The 15,276-nt window shown below is 41.8% G+C and overlaps 8 non-coding genes across 8 annotated transcripts; all 8 read right to left on the reverse strand.

The window, feature by feature from the left end:
* Positions 1-142: 142 nt before the first annotated feature.
* TRNAS-AGA (transfer RNA serine (anticodon AGA)) lies at positions 143-224 on the reverse strand. Its single transcript has one exon. It is a non-coding gene; the product is annotated as a tRNA-Ser (tRNA).
* Positions 225-1,928: 1,704 nt separating this feature from the next.
* TRNAS-AGA (transfer RNA serine (anticodon AGA)) lies at positions 1,929-2,010 on the reverse strand. Its single transcript has one exon. It is a non-coding gene; the product is annotated as a tRNA-Ser (tRNA).
* Positions 2,011-2,913: 903 nt separating this feature from the next.
* TRNAQ-CUG (transfer RNA glutamine (anticodon CUG)) lies at positions 2,914-2,985 on the reverse strand. The gene has a single exon. It is a non-coding gene; the product is annotated as a tRNA-Gln (tRNA).
* A 727-nt stretch (positions 2,986-3,712) lies between these two features.
* TRNAS-AGA (transfer RNA serine (anticodon AGA)) lies at positions 3,713-3,794 on the reverse strand. Its single transcript has one exon. It is a non-coding gene; the product is annotated as a tRNA-Ser (tRNA).
* Positions 3,795-4,697: 903 nt separating this feature from the next.
* Positions 4,698-4,769, reverse strand: TRNAQ-CUG (transfer RNA glutamine (anticodon CUG)). The gene has a single exon. It is a non-coding gene; the product is annotated as a tRNA-Gln (tRNA).
* A 728-nt stretch (positions 4,770-5,497) lies between these two features.
* Positions 5,498-5,579, reverse strand: TRNAS-AGA (transfer RNA serine (anticodon AGA)). Its single transcript has one exon. It is a non-coding gene; the product is annotated as a tRNA-Ser (tRNA).
* Positions 5,580-6,482: 903 nt separating this feature from the next.
* TRNAQ-CUG (transfer RNA glutamine (anticodon CUG)) lies at positions 6,483-6,554 on the reverse strand. Its single transcript has one exon. It is a non-coding gene; the product is annotated as a tRNA-Gln (tRNA).
* Positions 6,555-7,282: 728 nt separating this feature from the next.
* Positions 7,283-7,364, reverse strand: TRNAS-AGA (transfer RNA serine (anticodon AGA)). Its single transcript has one exon. It is a non-coding gene; the product is annotated as a tRNA-Ser (tRNA).
* Between the last annotated feature and the right edge of the window lie 7,912 nt (positions 7,365-15,276).

Below are 15,276 nucleotides of genomic sequence, written 5' to 3' on the forward strand. Positions count from 1 at the left end.
TCAAAGGAAGATCTACAGATGCTGATAAGCTGGTTCTACAAATACAATCCATAGATTACAGACCATTTCTGTGGGGGATAGACTTGGGAATGTGAAAATTGATCTACTCAGATAATTCGTCAAAATGTTACATGAAGTTAAACGTAGTTGGCAGGATTTGAACCTACGCGGGAAGACCCCAATGGATTTCTAGTCCATCGCCTTAACCACTCGGCCACAACTACTCAGACGCTGTTTCATTCTTATGAGTTTCACACCTTTTCTTATAGCACCATGATCAATATCAGTGATTATCCTTCTGGAAGACATTTCAGAAAATGGAAGATTTCAATTGGAAACAAAATTCCAGGCCTCACTGAAATGTAAAAATCTGATTTAAAGGTATCATCAATTGGAACCTTTTACAGTTCAAGGTTTATTAAAATTCATAAGGCGGATTTAGAGTGACTTTGTTCCAAACACCTCCTGAGAAAGGCTTTGAAAATGCTCAATAGTTTGAACAGATTCATTTCCATGCAAAAAGACTTGCTGTTCATATGATCAGGTATTGAGCGTCTTTTAACCTCATTAAGTTTCCCAAAACGCCAAGCGGTTAACAGAAGTGAGCATATCATTTTTCAGGTATATTTTGCTTGCTTTATACTTGCTATACAAGTCAATGAGTAGGTTAGAAAGACCCCTGGAAGGTTCCTGAGTGACGTTCACAGCATTTTGCAAGCAAAAAAGAAACTTAAACAAACTCATTTGATGCCCAAAACAATACTTAGAAAAACATCACCAAACTATGTTTACAAAAATGCTGGAAAACACTAAAAAGTGTGATTCAGGAAAAGAATTGCTGTCATTTCTTGAGGCCGTTTCGGCTTGAAATCCTGGTCAGTTTGAACCACCTGGAAAAAGTGTCATGCGAACATTGGCACAAGTCATAGAGTACAATTGCTTGGTGTGACATAGATGATATGAGTTTTGCTTCATGAAGTCAAGTTTAACTTTTGAGTTAAACTTTATTCATAGATAGATCTTTTTGCCATGTGGATTTTAACTTTCTCTTTTTATGTTAAACCATGTGCATTGGCAAATTGAGTGTGAGCAGAAAAGATAAAACCGCTATGCACAAAGAATTTGTCAGGTTCCACTGAGATTTGAACTTAGATCACTGGATTCGAGAGTCCAGAGTGCTAACCATTACACCATAGAACCACATGACCAATGAAGCTGGCTGGATTTTCTTTTGAAAACAGTTAAAGAGCATGTGTAAATAGTGGAAATGTGAGAAATTCACTCTTAATCCAGTGATCTGAGTTCTAATCTCAATGGAACCTGGGAATTCATGCATTATGATGAAAACTGGTTCTAAGGCTGTTCCGCAAATGTATATCTAACACACATTGGTAAATTAATATCTCCGCCCTTTTTATTCCACAAGTGTGCTTAAAGTTCCATGATATCACAACAAAGACAGTTTTAAAATGTTGATGAAATCTGGCTAATAATTAGCGTGCTGGATCTATCAGCTGGAAAAAGGGTGAGAAAAAAAGAAATTGCAAAACTTCTGCTCATCCAGAAGTCACTAAAGATTTTTCATGGTGTGCTAAAAGGTTCCATCGGAAAGATAATTCAAGTAGAGTTGGTGCAAATCAAAGTTCATATCCCAGTCCATCAGCCACGGCAGTGGTCTGTGTTGGCTGGAAAAAAGGAGGATTTGCACCACATACCTGATGGCACCCTCTGAGCTTTGTTTGATTGGTGGTGTGATGCACAAGTGACATCTCACCCGGCTGACTAATCAAAAAAAGATCTACAGATGCTGTTAAGCTGGTTCTACAAATACAACCCATAGATTACAGACTATTTCTGTGGGGGATAGACTTGGGAATGTGTAAATTGATCTACTCAGATAATTCGTCAAAATGTTACATGAAGTTAAACGTAGTTGGCAGGATTTGAACCAACGCGGGAAGACCCCAATGGATTTCTAGTCCATCGCCTTAACCACTCAGCCACAACTTCTCAGACACTGTTTCATTCTTATGAGTTTCACACCTTTTCTTATAGCACCATGATCAATATCAGTGATTATCCTTCTGGAAGACATTTCAGAAAATGGAAGATTTCAATTGGAAACAAAATTCCAGGCCTCACTGAAATGTAAAAATCTGATTTAAAGGTATCATCAATTGGAACCTTTCACTGTTCAAGGTTTATTAAAATTCATAAGACGGATTTAGAGTGACTTTGTTCCAAACACCTCCTGAAAAAGGCTTTGAAAATGCTCAATAGTTTGAACAGATTCATTTCCATGCAAAAAGACTTGCTGTTCATATGATCAGGTATTGAGCGTCTTTTAACCTCATTAAGTTTCCCAAAACGCCAAGCGGTTAACAGAAGTGAGCATATCATTTTTCAGGTATATTTTGCTTGCTTTATACTTGCTATACAAGTCAATGAGTAGGTTAGAAAGACCCCTGGAAGGTTCCTGAGTGACGTTCACAGCATTTTGCGAGCAAAAAAGAAACTTAAACAAATTCATTTGATGCCCAAAACAATACTTAGAAAAACATCACCAAACTATGTTTACAAAAATGCTGGAAAACACTAAAAAGGGTGATTCAGGAAAAGAATCGCTGTCGTTTCTTGAGGCCGTTTCGGCTTGAAATCCTGGTCAGTTTGAAACACCTGGAAAAAGTGTCATGCGAACATTGGCACAAGTCGTAGAGTACGATTGCTTGGTGTGACATAGATGATATGAGTTTTGCTTCATGAAGTCAAGTTTAACTTTTGAGTTAAACTTTCTTGATAGATAGATCTTTTTGCCATGTGGATTTTAACTTTCTCTTTTTATGTTAAACCATGTGCATTGGCAAATTGAGTGTGAGCAGAAAACATAAAACTGCTATGCACAAAGAATTTCTCAGGTTCCACTGAGATTTGAACTCAGATCACTGGATTCAGAGACCAGAGTGCTAACCAATACACCATAGAACCACATGACCAACGAAGCTGGCTGGATTTTCTTTTGAAAACAGTAAAAGAGCATGTGTAAATATTGGAAATGTGAGAAATTCACTCTTAATCCAGTGATCTGAGTTCTAATCTCAGTGGAACCTGGGAATTCATGCATTATGATGAAAACTGGTTCTAAAGCTGTTCCGCAAATGTATATCTAACACACATTGGTAAATTAATATCTCCTCCCTTTTTATTCCACAAGTGTGCTTAAAGTTCTATGATATCACAACAAAGACAGTTTTAAAATGTTGATGAAATCTGGCTAATAATTAGCGTGCTGGATCTATCAGCTGGAAAAAGGGTGAGAAGAAAAGAAATTGCAAAACTTCTGCTCATCCAGAAGTCACTAAAGATTTTTCATGGTGTGCTAAAAGGTTCCATCGGAAAGATAATTCAAGTAGAGTTGGTGCAAATCAAAGTTCATATCCCAGTCCATCAGCCATGGCAGTAGTCTGTGTTCGCTGGAAAAAGGAGGATTTGCACCACATACCTGATGGCACCCTCTGAGCTTTGTTTGATTGGTGGTGTGATGCACAATTGACATCTCACCCGGCTGACTAATCAAAAGAAGATCTACAGATGCTGTTAAGCAGGTTCTACAAATACAAACCATAGATTACAGACCATTTCTGTGGGGGATAGACTTGGGAATGTGAAAATTGATCTACTCAGATAATTCGTCAAAATGTTACATGAAGTTAAATGTAGTTGGCAGGATTTGAACCTACGCGGGAAGACCCCAATGGATTTCTAGTCCATCGCCTTAACCACTCGGCCACAACTACTCAGACGCTGTTTCATTCTTATGAGTTTCACACCTTTTCTTATAGCACCATGATCAATATCAGTGATTATCCTTCTGGAAGACATTTCAGAAAATGGAAGATTTCAATTGGAAACAAAATTCCAGGCCTCACTGAAATGTAAAAATCTGATTTAAAGGTATCATCAATTGGAACCTTTTACAGTTCAAGGTTTATTAAAATTCATAAGGCGGATTTAGAGTGACTTTGTTCCAAACACCTCCTGAAAAAGGCTTTGAAAATGCCCAATAGTTTGAACAGATTCATTTCCATGCAAAAAGACTTGCTGTTCATATGATCAGGTATTGAGCGTCTTTTAACCTCATTAAGTTTCCCAAAACGCCAAGCGGTTAACAGAAGTGAGCATATCATTTTTCAGGTATATTTTGCTTGCTTTATACTTGCTATACAAGTCAATGAGTAGGTTAGAAAGACCCCTGGAAGGTTCCTGAGTGACGTTCACAGCATTTTGCAAGCAAAAAAGAAACTTAAACAAACTCATTTGATGCCCAAAACAATACTTAGAAAAACATCACCAAACTATGTTTACAAAAATGCTGGAAAACACTAAAAAGTGTGATTCAGGAAAAGAATTGCTGTCATTTCTTGAGGCCGTTTCGGCTTGAAATCCTGGTCAGTTTCAACCACCTGGAAAAAGTGTCATGCGAACATTGGCACAAGTCATAGAGTACGATTTCTTGGTGTGACATAGATGATATGAGTTTTGCTTCATGAAGTCAAGTTTAACTTTTGAGTTAAACTTTATTCATAGATAGATCTTTTTGCCATGTGGATTTTAACTTTCTCTTTTTATGTTAAACCATGTGCATTGGCAAATTGAGTGTGAGCAGAAAAGATAAAACTACTATGCACAAAGAATTTCTCAGTTTCCACTGAGATTTGAACTCAGATCATTGGATTCAGAGTCCAAAGTGCTAACTATTACACCATGGAACCACATGACCAATGAAGCTGGCTGTATTTTCTTTTGAAAACAGTAAAAGAGCATGTGTAAATAGTGAAAATGTGAGAAATTCACTCTTAATCCAGTGATCTGAGTTCTAATCTCAGTGGAACCTGGGAATTCATGCATTATGATGAAAACTGGTTCTAAAGCTGTTCCGCAAATGTATATCTAACACACATTGCTAAATTAATATCTCCTCCCTTTTTATTCCACAAGTGTGCTTAAAGTTCCATGATATCACAACAAGGACAGTTTTAAAATGTTGATGAAATCTGGCTAATAATTAGCGTGCTGGATCTATCAGCTGGAAAAAGGGTGAGAAAAAAAGAAATTGCAAAGCTTCTGCTCATCCAGAAGTCACTAAAGATTTTTCATGGTGTGCTAAAAGGTTCCATCGGAAAGATAATTCAAGTAGAGTTGGTGCAAATCAAAGTTCATATCCCAGTCCATCAGCCACGGCAGTGGTCTGTGTTCGCTGGAAAAAAGGAGGATTTGCACCACATACCTGATGGCACCCTCTGAGCTTTGTATGATTGGTGGTGTGATGCACAAGTGACATCTCACCCGGCTGATTAATCAAAAGAAGATCTACAGATGCTGATAAGCTGGTACTACATATACAATCCATAGATTACAGACCATTTCTGTGGGGGATAGACTTGGGAATGTGAAAATTGATCTACTCAGATAATTCGTCAAAATGTTACATGAAGTTAAATGTAGTTGGCAGGATTTGAACCTACGCGGGAAGACCCCAATGGATTTCTAGTCCATCGCCTTAACCACTCGGCCACAACTACTCAGACGCTGTTTCATTCTTATGAGTTTCACACCTTTTCTTATAGCACCATGATCAATATCAGTGATTATCCTTCTGGAAGACATTTCAGAAAATGGAAGATTTCAATTGGAAACAAAATTCCAGGCCTCACTGAAATGTAAAAATCTGATTTAAAGGTATCATCAATTGGAACCTTTTACAGTTCAAGGTTTATTAAAATTCATAAGGCGGATTTAGAGTGACTTTGTTCCAAACACCTCCTGAAAAAGGCTTTGAAAATGCCCAATAGTTTGAACAGATTCATTTCCATGCAAAAAGACTTGCTGTTCATATGATCAGGTATTGAGCGTCTTTTAACCTCATTAAGTTTCCCAAAACGCCAATCGGTTAACAGAAGTGAGCATATCATTTTTCAGGTATATTTTGCTTGCTTTATACTTGCTATACAAGTCAATGAGTAGGTTAGAAAGACCCCTGGAAGGTTCCTGAGTGACGTTCACAGCATTTTGCAAGCAAAAAAGAAACTTAAACAAACTCATTTGATGCCCAAAACAATACTTAGAAAAACATCACCAAACTATGTTTACAAAAATGCTGGAAAACACTAAAAAGTGTGATTCAGGAAAAGAATTGCTGTCATTTCTTGAGGCCGTTTCGGCTTGAAATCCTGGTCAGTTTCAACCACCTGGAAAAAGTGTCATGCGAACATTGGCACAAGCCATAGAGTACGATTTCTTGGTGTGACATAGATGATATGAGTTTTGCTTTATGAAGTCAAGTTTAACTTTTGAGTTAAACTTTATTCATAGATAGATCTTTTTGCCATGTGGATTTTAACTTTCTCTTTTTATGTTAAACCATGTGCATTGGCAAATTGAGTGTGAGCAGAAAAGATAAAACTGCTATGCACAAAGAATTTCTCAGTTTCCACTGAGATTTGAACTCAGATCATTGGATTCAGAGTCCAAAGTGCTAACTATTACACCATGGAACCACATGACCAATGAAGCTGGCTGTATTTTCTTTTGAAAACAGTAAAAGAGCATGTGTAAATAGTGAAAATGTGAGAAATTCACTCTTAATCCAGTGATCTGAGTTCTAATCTCAGTGGAACCTGGGAATTCATGCATTATGATGAAAACTGGTTCTAAAGCTGTTCCGCAAATGTATATCTAACACACATTGCTAAATTAATATCTCCTCCCTTTTTATTCCACAAGTGTGCTTAAAGTTCCATGATATCACAACAAGGACAGTTTTAAAATGTTGATGAAATCTGGCTAATAATTAGCGTGCTGGATCTATCAGCTGGAAAAAGGGTGAGAAAAAAAGAAATTGCAAAGCTTCTGCTCATCCAGAAGTCACTAAAGATTTTTCATGGTGTGCTAAAAGGTTCCATCGGAAAGATAATTCAAGTAGAGTTGGTGCAAATCAAAGTTCATATCCCAGTCCATCAGCCACGGCAGTGGTCTGTGTTCGCTGGAAAAAAGGAGGATTTGCACCACATACCTGATGGCACCCTCTGAGCTTTGTATGATTGGTGGTGTGATGCACAAGTGACATCTCACCCGGCTGATTAATCAAAAGAAGATCTACAGATGCTGATAAGCTGGTACTACATATACAATCCATAGATTACAGACCATTTCTGTGGGGGATAGACTTGGGAATGTGGAAATTGATCTACTCAGATAATTCGTCAAAATGTTACATGAAGTTAAACGTAGTTGGTAGGATTTGAACCTACGTGGGAAGACCCCAATGGATTTCTAGTCCATCGCCTTAACCACTCGGCCACAACTACTCAGACACTATTTCATTCTTATGAATTTCACACCTTTTCTTATAGCACCATGATCAATATCAGTGATTATCCTTCTGGAAGACATTTCAGAAAATGGAAGATTTCAATTGGAAACAAAATTCCAGGCCTCACTGAAATGTAAAAATCTGATTTAAAGGTATCATCAATTGGAACCTTTTACAGTTCAAGGTTTATTAAAATTCATAAGGCGGATTTAGAGTGACTTTGTTCCAAACACCTCCTGAAAAAGGCTTTGAAAATGCTCAATAGTTTGAACAGATTCATTTCCATGCAAAAAGACTTGCTGTTCATATGATCAGGTATTGAGCGTCTTTTAACTAGTGTTGAGCCACCCCCGTAGTGTTCGAGTTCTGTTCGGTTAGTCGAACACCCGTGTGTTCGCCGAACTGTTCGTCGAACACCTTCGAACACCGTTATAACCAATGGCAGGCAAACAAAAACACATAGAAACACATAGAAAACACCTTCAAAGGTGTCCAAAAGCTGACAAACTGCTCAGAAGACACAACTAACACATGGAAAAGTGACAAGTACATATAGTCATGCGAAAAGAAAAGAGGTGGAGGAGTAAAAGGAGGGGGAGACACAGATATAGGCATGTCATGCCCTTCTAAAATCCAAAAAGTGAGAAGCCGACACGGCCAGTCCGCTCCTGCCCGTGCCACCTCCGTGTCGCCGGGTTTGTGCCAGAGCCGCGGTGAACCCTGACGGCCAGCCCCCCTCTCCCAATACTGGTGCCTGTCCGCTGGTGGGTCGAGAGAGCCCCCCTGTGGTGGAGGCAGCTCTAAGCTTTTTAATTTAAATTGTCCCTCTAATTTGAATGAATACACTTTAAATCCATTTACAAGGATCTATTGGAGGGCAAGTCTCATGCCAGCAGCCGCGTAATTCCAGCTCCAGTATCGTCCACTAAAGCTGCTGCAGTTAAAAAGCTTTTATAAGGATCGAGCTCGGCTGTCCACCGCAAGGCATCCTAGTGCCAGTCCCAGCCCCTATGCCTTGGGGTGCCTCCTGATGCTCTTTACTGAGTATCCCGTGGTCCCGAAGCATTTCCTTTGAAAAAATTAAGTGTCCAAACTACAGGTGGTGTAGCTTGCTTAACAGCCGGGATAATCCGCTGACTAGCAGACACTGCTACTAGGCACAAAGTATTTCCTGGGCTAGATGCAGTTAAAAATTTGTAAGTAGATACTCTCGTTGGATGCTGAGAAAGCATTCCATAGAATCTCCTGGCACGCCATATATGATTCTCTTAAAAAGCTTGGGGTAGGGGTCTAGGGGACCCTTTTATAGCCAAAATCACGGCCCTGTATCACAATACGTCACCTAGGCTGAAGATAAATGGAACTGTAGCACCGAGGGCTCGGTTGCTACAGACGTATTGCACCTCACCCAGAGGTGTGATATCTCACTCTCAGATAAGGATGGAGTGTGGATCAGGACCCGACACCTGCATGCATTACACCACATTGCCGTGGGGCAGGGCGACCAATATGCCCCTGAGATGGGCACGACAGTCCCTGTCCCTGGCTGGAGTGGGGGGAGGGAACACTGAGGAAGGGGAACCCTGCAGTGCAGGAGCAGGGAGGAAGCAGTTCCTGGGTGCATTGAGAAGGGAGTATAAAAGGTGGGCACCATCTTAGTTCAGTGCAGAGAAGTCTGAGCAGAAGTGGCAGGGAGCAGGGGATCTGCATGAGCTCTGCTCCGGAGGCGGGCCTAGTAACAGAGGCCCAGGCCAGCAAGAGGGAGAAGGAAGGAAGAGGAGCGGAGAAGGCTACAGGAACGAGGAATGAAGGGATCCCAGGGGTGCGGACGGGCGAGTCGCCACCGCACACCCGAATCCACCTGCGTGGAGGGGTCAGGCCAAAGGGGGAGACCGGTCCCCGAACTAGTGGAGGCAGGAAACGACCCTCAGCTAGAAACCGGAGGCTCTGACATTTTATGTGGCGCAGCCCCTTGCTCCACCCGCTAGGAAGGCACCACATAGGGTCAGGGAAACTGGCGCCAAGTTTACCAAGAGGAGGCCCGAGGCAGCCGGACAGAAGTGTTGGTAAGAAAGGCCAGACAAAGGACACACAAAGGGGGTCCTGTGAAGCGCTCCAAAGTTATCTGGGAGTTGTCTGAGCCCCTCACCTGGTGAGCACAGTACGACGTGGGCAGCCGTTACCTGCAGACGTGGTCTGGATAATAAGAACTGTGAGTAAAGGCCCTGAACTGCATCACTGACTCCGTGTCGTTACTGCTGCTGCCCTGCACCATCACCCCCATCCTCCGCATACACTGCCCTGAGGCTATACTCCTCCCGTGGGGAGTTATGCTACGCTCTGCTGCACCCACAACACCAGCCTTAGCGGTCTGCCCTGTAGCGGCGGTTCACTCTGACCGCAATCCACGGGTGGCGTAGTCGGACATTTAAACATCAAAACCACATAAATAGTTCCGCCACTGGTTTGACCACCCTGAGCCACGGAACCGGATCGCCGCCACGAAGACTACAACCACCAGCATTCACCAAAAAGGGTCTGGCTCCGGGTGTCCCAAGGCCCAGGCGGTGCGTCAGAACATTTTCATCACCTTTCACAATCACCAATGGGACAAGGCAGGGATGTCCTCTGTCCCCTCTCTTATACATCCTAGTGACGGAGCACCTGCTCTCATCAATTCGCCATAACCCCAATATTAGGTGGATTGAGGTGGGAGGCACCGAGTACAAGTGCTCTCTATTTGCTGATGATGTCCTAGTATATATCACTCAATCACATATATCCATCCCTGCTGTTATGGCTGAAATAGATCACTTTGTTACATGGTAAAATTTTAAAATCAATGCAGCGAAGTCTGAGGCCCTCGATGTCTCCCTCCCTAAATCCATATAGGATTCCATCCAGTCCAACTTTCCCTTTGCCTGGCCCTCACAGGGTATCAAATACTTAGGAATTCCTATTCATAGAGACCTCTCCCATCTATGTTATCTTAATTTTGGGCCCTTTATTGAACAATTCCATACAGACCACGGTTGGCAAGTTAGAACTGTAAGATTCACTACGTGAACCACTGGTGTTTTGTGGAAAAGCACATGTACACCGCTTTCCAAATTATTATGCAAAAAGTGTTTAGGAGTGATAAGGGAAGAATTTGTTTGTTTGTCAGTTAAACTCATTGATGGTGATGTGTGTCAGGGCTCTTTATATCACTGTAAGCAATTGCAGACACCTGTGCTAATTAGTTTGGCAGGTGTGTCCAATGAAAGGCAAGACTACTTAAGAAGGCTCTCTCACATTATTAAGCAGCCTACATTTTCTGCCAAAATGGGAAAGAAAAAGGATGTGTCGGCTGCTGAGAAGCAACAAATTGTGGAGTGTTTAGGTCAAGGCATGACTACAATCAACATTGTGCGATGATCAGGATGAAGTGTCTTGGCAATTAAGAAGTATGTAGCTGATTCACAGTACACACGTGTGCGTGCTGATAAGGGCAAATTGAGGACTCTTTCCTACAGGCAATTACGTCAGGTTGAAAGAGCAGCGGCAAAAAAGCCTTGTCATAGCAGCAGACAAGTTTTTGAAGCTGCTTGTGCCTCCAATGTCCCCCGAACAACAAGATGCAGGGTCCTTCAGAGGTTTGCAGCTGTGCATACGCCATCCTGTCGACCTCCTCTATCCACTTCACACAAGCAGAAACGGCTCCAGTGGGCCAAACGTTACATGAAGACTGATTTCAAAACTGTTTTGTTCACGGATGAGTGCCGTGCAGCGCTCGATGGTCCAGATGAATGGAGTGGAGGATGGCTGGTTGATGGACACCCCACGCAAACACGGCTACAGCGCCAACAAGGAGGAGGTGGAGTAATGTTTTGGGCTGGAATCATGGGGAGAGAGATTGTCGGCCCCTTTAGGATCCCTGAAGGCGCTAAAGATGAACTCCATAATGTATGTGGATTTTCTCAAACAGCACTTCCTGCCATGGTTCAAGAAGAAGAACCGTGTATTTCACAGCAAGATCATTTTTCTGCATGATAATGCACCATCTCATGCTGCACATAAAACATCTGCATCTCTGGCTGATATGGGCATAAAAGGGGACAAACTTATGGTGTGACCCCCATGCTCCCCTGACCTCTACCCCATTCAGAACCTTTGGAGCATCATTAAAAGGAGTGTCTATGATGGAGGGAGGCAGTTCACATCTAAGCAACAGCTCTGGGAGGGTATTCTGTCCTCATGCAAAACAATTGAAGCAGAAACCATCCAAAACCTGACAAATTCAATGGACGAGAGAGTTCAGAAGCTCCTTTCGAACAAGGGGTCCTATGTGAAAATGTAACATCACCTAGAATAAAGTTTTGAGTTGAAAACTGTTTGATTTCAGTTTCTAACAACCTGCTAATGCTTATAATTTCAAAAATGACCATTTTTTTGGTCTTTATTAGAGATGAGCGGTGTTCGACTAGAACTGTTCGCCAATCTCAAATTCGAGCTGTTTTGGGCGGTGTTCGAGTTGTTCGACGAACCCGAACGATTTGCAAAAAATTCGGCTGTTCGAGGTTATGTTCGATAACTGTTCGTGCACCAAAAGCGTGTCCTGCATGTCTGGCGCTATTTAGAGCACCAATCATGCAGGGATTGTCTGCCACTCACTGTAATGCCACAGCCATGGTGGTTGTGGCATTACAGTGATTGCCCAAATCGATGGGAACAGTGGCAACAGTGAAACATGAAAAGCCGGCAATTCAGCAGTGGCATACACCGGTACCCGACAATTTAGAACCGAAAGAATAGAGCTTCACACATAGATTAGATAGATATAAACATGTCAGTCACATATATAAGAAGTGCAGTGACAGTGTTGATTACTGTACTTGTCATTTAGTGTAAAGGATTTATTTAAAAAAATAATAGTGTTTTCATGCACTGTCTCTTTAAAAAAGCCGGCCGGCAATTCAGCAGCGGTACCCGACAATTTATAACAGACAGAATAGAGCATCATACATAGATTAGATAGATAGAAACATGTCAGCCACATATATACGAAGTACAGTGACAGTGTTGCTTACTGTACTTGTCATTTAGCGTAAAGGATTTATCAAAAAAAATAATAGTGTTTTCATGCACCGTCTCTTTAAAAAAGCCGGCCGGCAATTCAGCAGCGGTACCCGACAATTTATAACAGACAGAATAGAGCATCACACATAGATTAGATAGATAGAAACATGTCAGTCACATATATAATAAGTACAGTGACAGTGTTGGTTACTGTACTTGTCATTTAGTATTAAAATAAAGGATTTATTATTAAAAAAATTGGCGTGGGGTTCCCCTTAATTTTAGGCTCTAGCGGAGGTTAAGCAGACGGCTGGGGCAGATGTTTGAAGCCTGGGAAGGGGGTAATACCCACGGAGCTTCCCAGGCTACTAATATCAGCCCCCAGCTGAATACATAGCCTTTACTAGCTATTAAAATGGGGGACCCCCCCAAAAAAATGACGTGGGGTCCCCCCTAATTTAATAGCTAGCAAAGGCTAGGCAGACAGCTGGGGGCTGATATTAATAGCCCAGGAAGGGAGCCATGAATATTGGCCCCCTCCCAGGCTAGAAACACCAGCCGTCAGCCGCCCCAGAAATGGCGCATTCATAGGATGCGGCAATTCTGGCACTTAGCCTCGCTCTTCAACGCTGCCCTGGTGCGGTGGCAGGGGGTAATAGGGTTGGGGTTGATGTCAGCTTATAATGCCAGCTGACATCAAGCCCAGGTTAGTAATGGAGAGGCGTCTATAAGACACCCCCATTACTAACCCCATAGTCAAAGTTAAAAAAAACACAAACACCCAGAATAAAGTCCTTTAACCCCTTAAGCCCCGCGGGTGGTTTGCACGTTAATGACCGGGCCAATTTTTACAATTCTGACCACTGTCACTTTATGAGGTAATTACTCTCGAACGCTTCAACGGATCCCCCTGATTCTGAGACTGTTTTTTCGTGACATATTGTACTTCATGATTGTGGAAAAATTTCTTCGATATCACTTACGTTTATTTGTGAAAAAAACGGAAATTTGGCGAAAATTTTGAAAATTTTGCAATTTTCAAAATTTGAATTTTTAAGCCCTGAAATCAGAGCGATATGTCACACAAAAGAGTTAATAAATAACATTTCCCACATGTCTACTTTACATCAGCACAATTTTGGAACCAAAATTTTTTTTTGTTAGGGAGCTATAAGGGTTAAAAGTTGACCAGCGATTTCTCATTTTTCCAACAAAATTTACAAAACCATTTTTTTAGGGACCACATCACATTTGAAGTCACTTTGAGAGGTCTTTATGACAGAAAATACCCAAAAGTGACACCATTCTAAAAACTGCACCCCTCAAGGTGCTCAAAACCACATTCAAGAACTTTATTAACCCTTCAGGTGCTTCACAGGAATTTTTTGAATGTGGAAGAAAAAAATGAACATTTAACTTTTTTCACAAAAATGTTAATTTAGACCCAATTTTTTTTATTTTCACAGGGGTAACAAGAAAAAATGGACCCCAAAATTTGTTGTGCAATTTCCCCTGGGCACGCAGATACCCAATATTTGGGGAAAAAATACTGTTTGGGCGTACGGCAGGGCTCGGAAGGGAAGGAGAGCTATTTGACTTTTTGATTGTAAAATTTGCTTGAATAATTAGCGGACGCCATGTTGTGTTTGGAGAGCCCATGTGTGCCCAAACTTTGGAGCTCCCCCACAAGTGACCCCATTTTGGAAACTAGACCCCCCAAGGCACCTTTCTAGATGCATAGTGAGCACTTGGAACCCCCAGGTGCTTCACAAATTGATTCGTAACAATGAAAAAGTGAAAAAAAAAAACACTTTTTCATTTGAATGAATCAATTTGTGAAGCACCTGAGGGTTCCAAGTGCTCACTATGCATCTAGATAGGTGCCTTGGGTGGTCTAGTTTCCAAAATGGGGTCACTTGTGGGGGAGCTCCAATATTTGGGCACACAGCGGCTCTCTAAATGCAACATGGTGTCCGCTAACAAATTTAACGCAAAATTGGCTCAAATTGTTAGCGACACCATGTTGCGTTTGGAGAGCTGCTGTGTGCCCAAACATTGGAGCTCCCCCACAAGTGACCCCATTTTGGAAACTAGACCCCCCAAGGCACCTATCTAGATGCATAGTGAGCACTTGGAACCCCCAGGTGCTTCACAAATTGATTCGTAACAATGAAAAAGTGAAAAAAAAAACACTTTTTCATTTTTATGAATCAATTTGTGAAGCACCTGGGGGTTCCAACTGCTCACTATGCATCTAGATAGGTGCCTTGGGGGGTCTAGTTTCCAAAATGGGGTCACTTGTGGGAGAGCTCCAATGTTTGGGCACACAGGGACTCTCTAAATGCAACATGGTATCCGCTAACAAATTGAATGGAAAATCGGCTCAAATTGTTAGCGGACACCACATTGCGTTTGGAGAGCTTCTCTGTGCCCAAACTTTGGAGCTCCCCCACAAGTGACCCCATTTTGGAAACTAGACCCCCCAAGGCACCTTTCTAGATGCATAGTGAGCACTTGGAACCCCCAGGTGCTTCACAAATTGATTCGTAATAATGAAAAGGTGAAAAAAAAAACACTTTTTCATTTTTACGAATCAATTTGTGAAGCACCTAGGGGTTCCAAGTGCTCACTATGCATCTAGATAGGTGCCTTGGGGGGTCTAGTTTCCAAAATGGGGTCACTTGTGGGGGAGCTCCAATGTTTGGGCACACAGGGACTCTCTAAATGCAACATGGTATCCGCTAACAAATTGAATGGAAAATCGGCTCAAATTGTTAGCGGACGCCACATTGCGTTTGGAGAGCCCCTCTGTGCCCAAACTTTGGAGCTCCCCCACAAGTGACCCCATT

Source organism: Phyllobates terribilis, unplaced genomic scaffold (assembly GCF_046119375.1).
Source record: "Phyllobates terribilis strain yellow unplaced genomic scaffold, ASM4611937v1 Scaffold_13__5_contigs__length_258822181, whole genome shotgun sequence".
NCBI classification, from domain to species: domain Eukaryota; kingdom Metazoa; phylum Chordata; class Amphibia; order Anura; family Dendrobatidae; genus Phyllobates; species Phyllobates terribilis.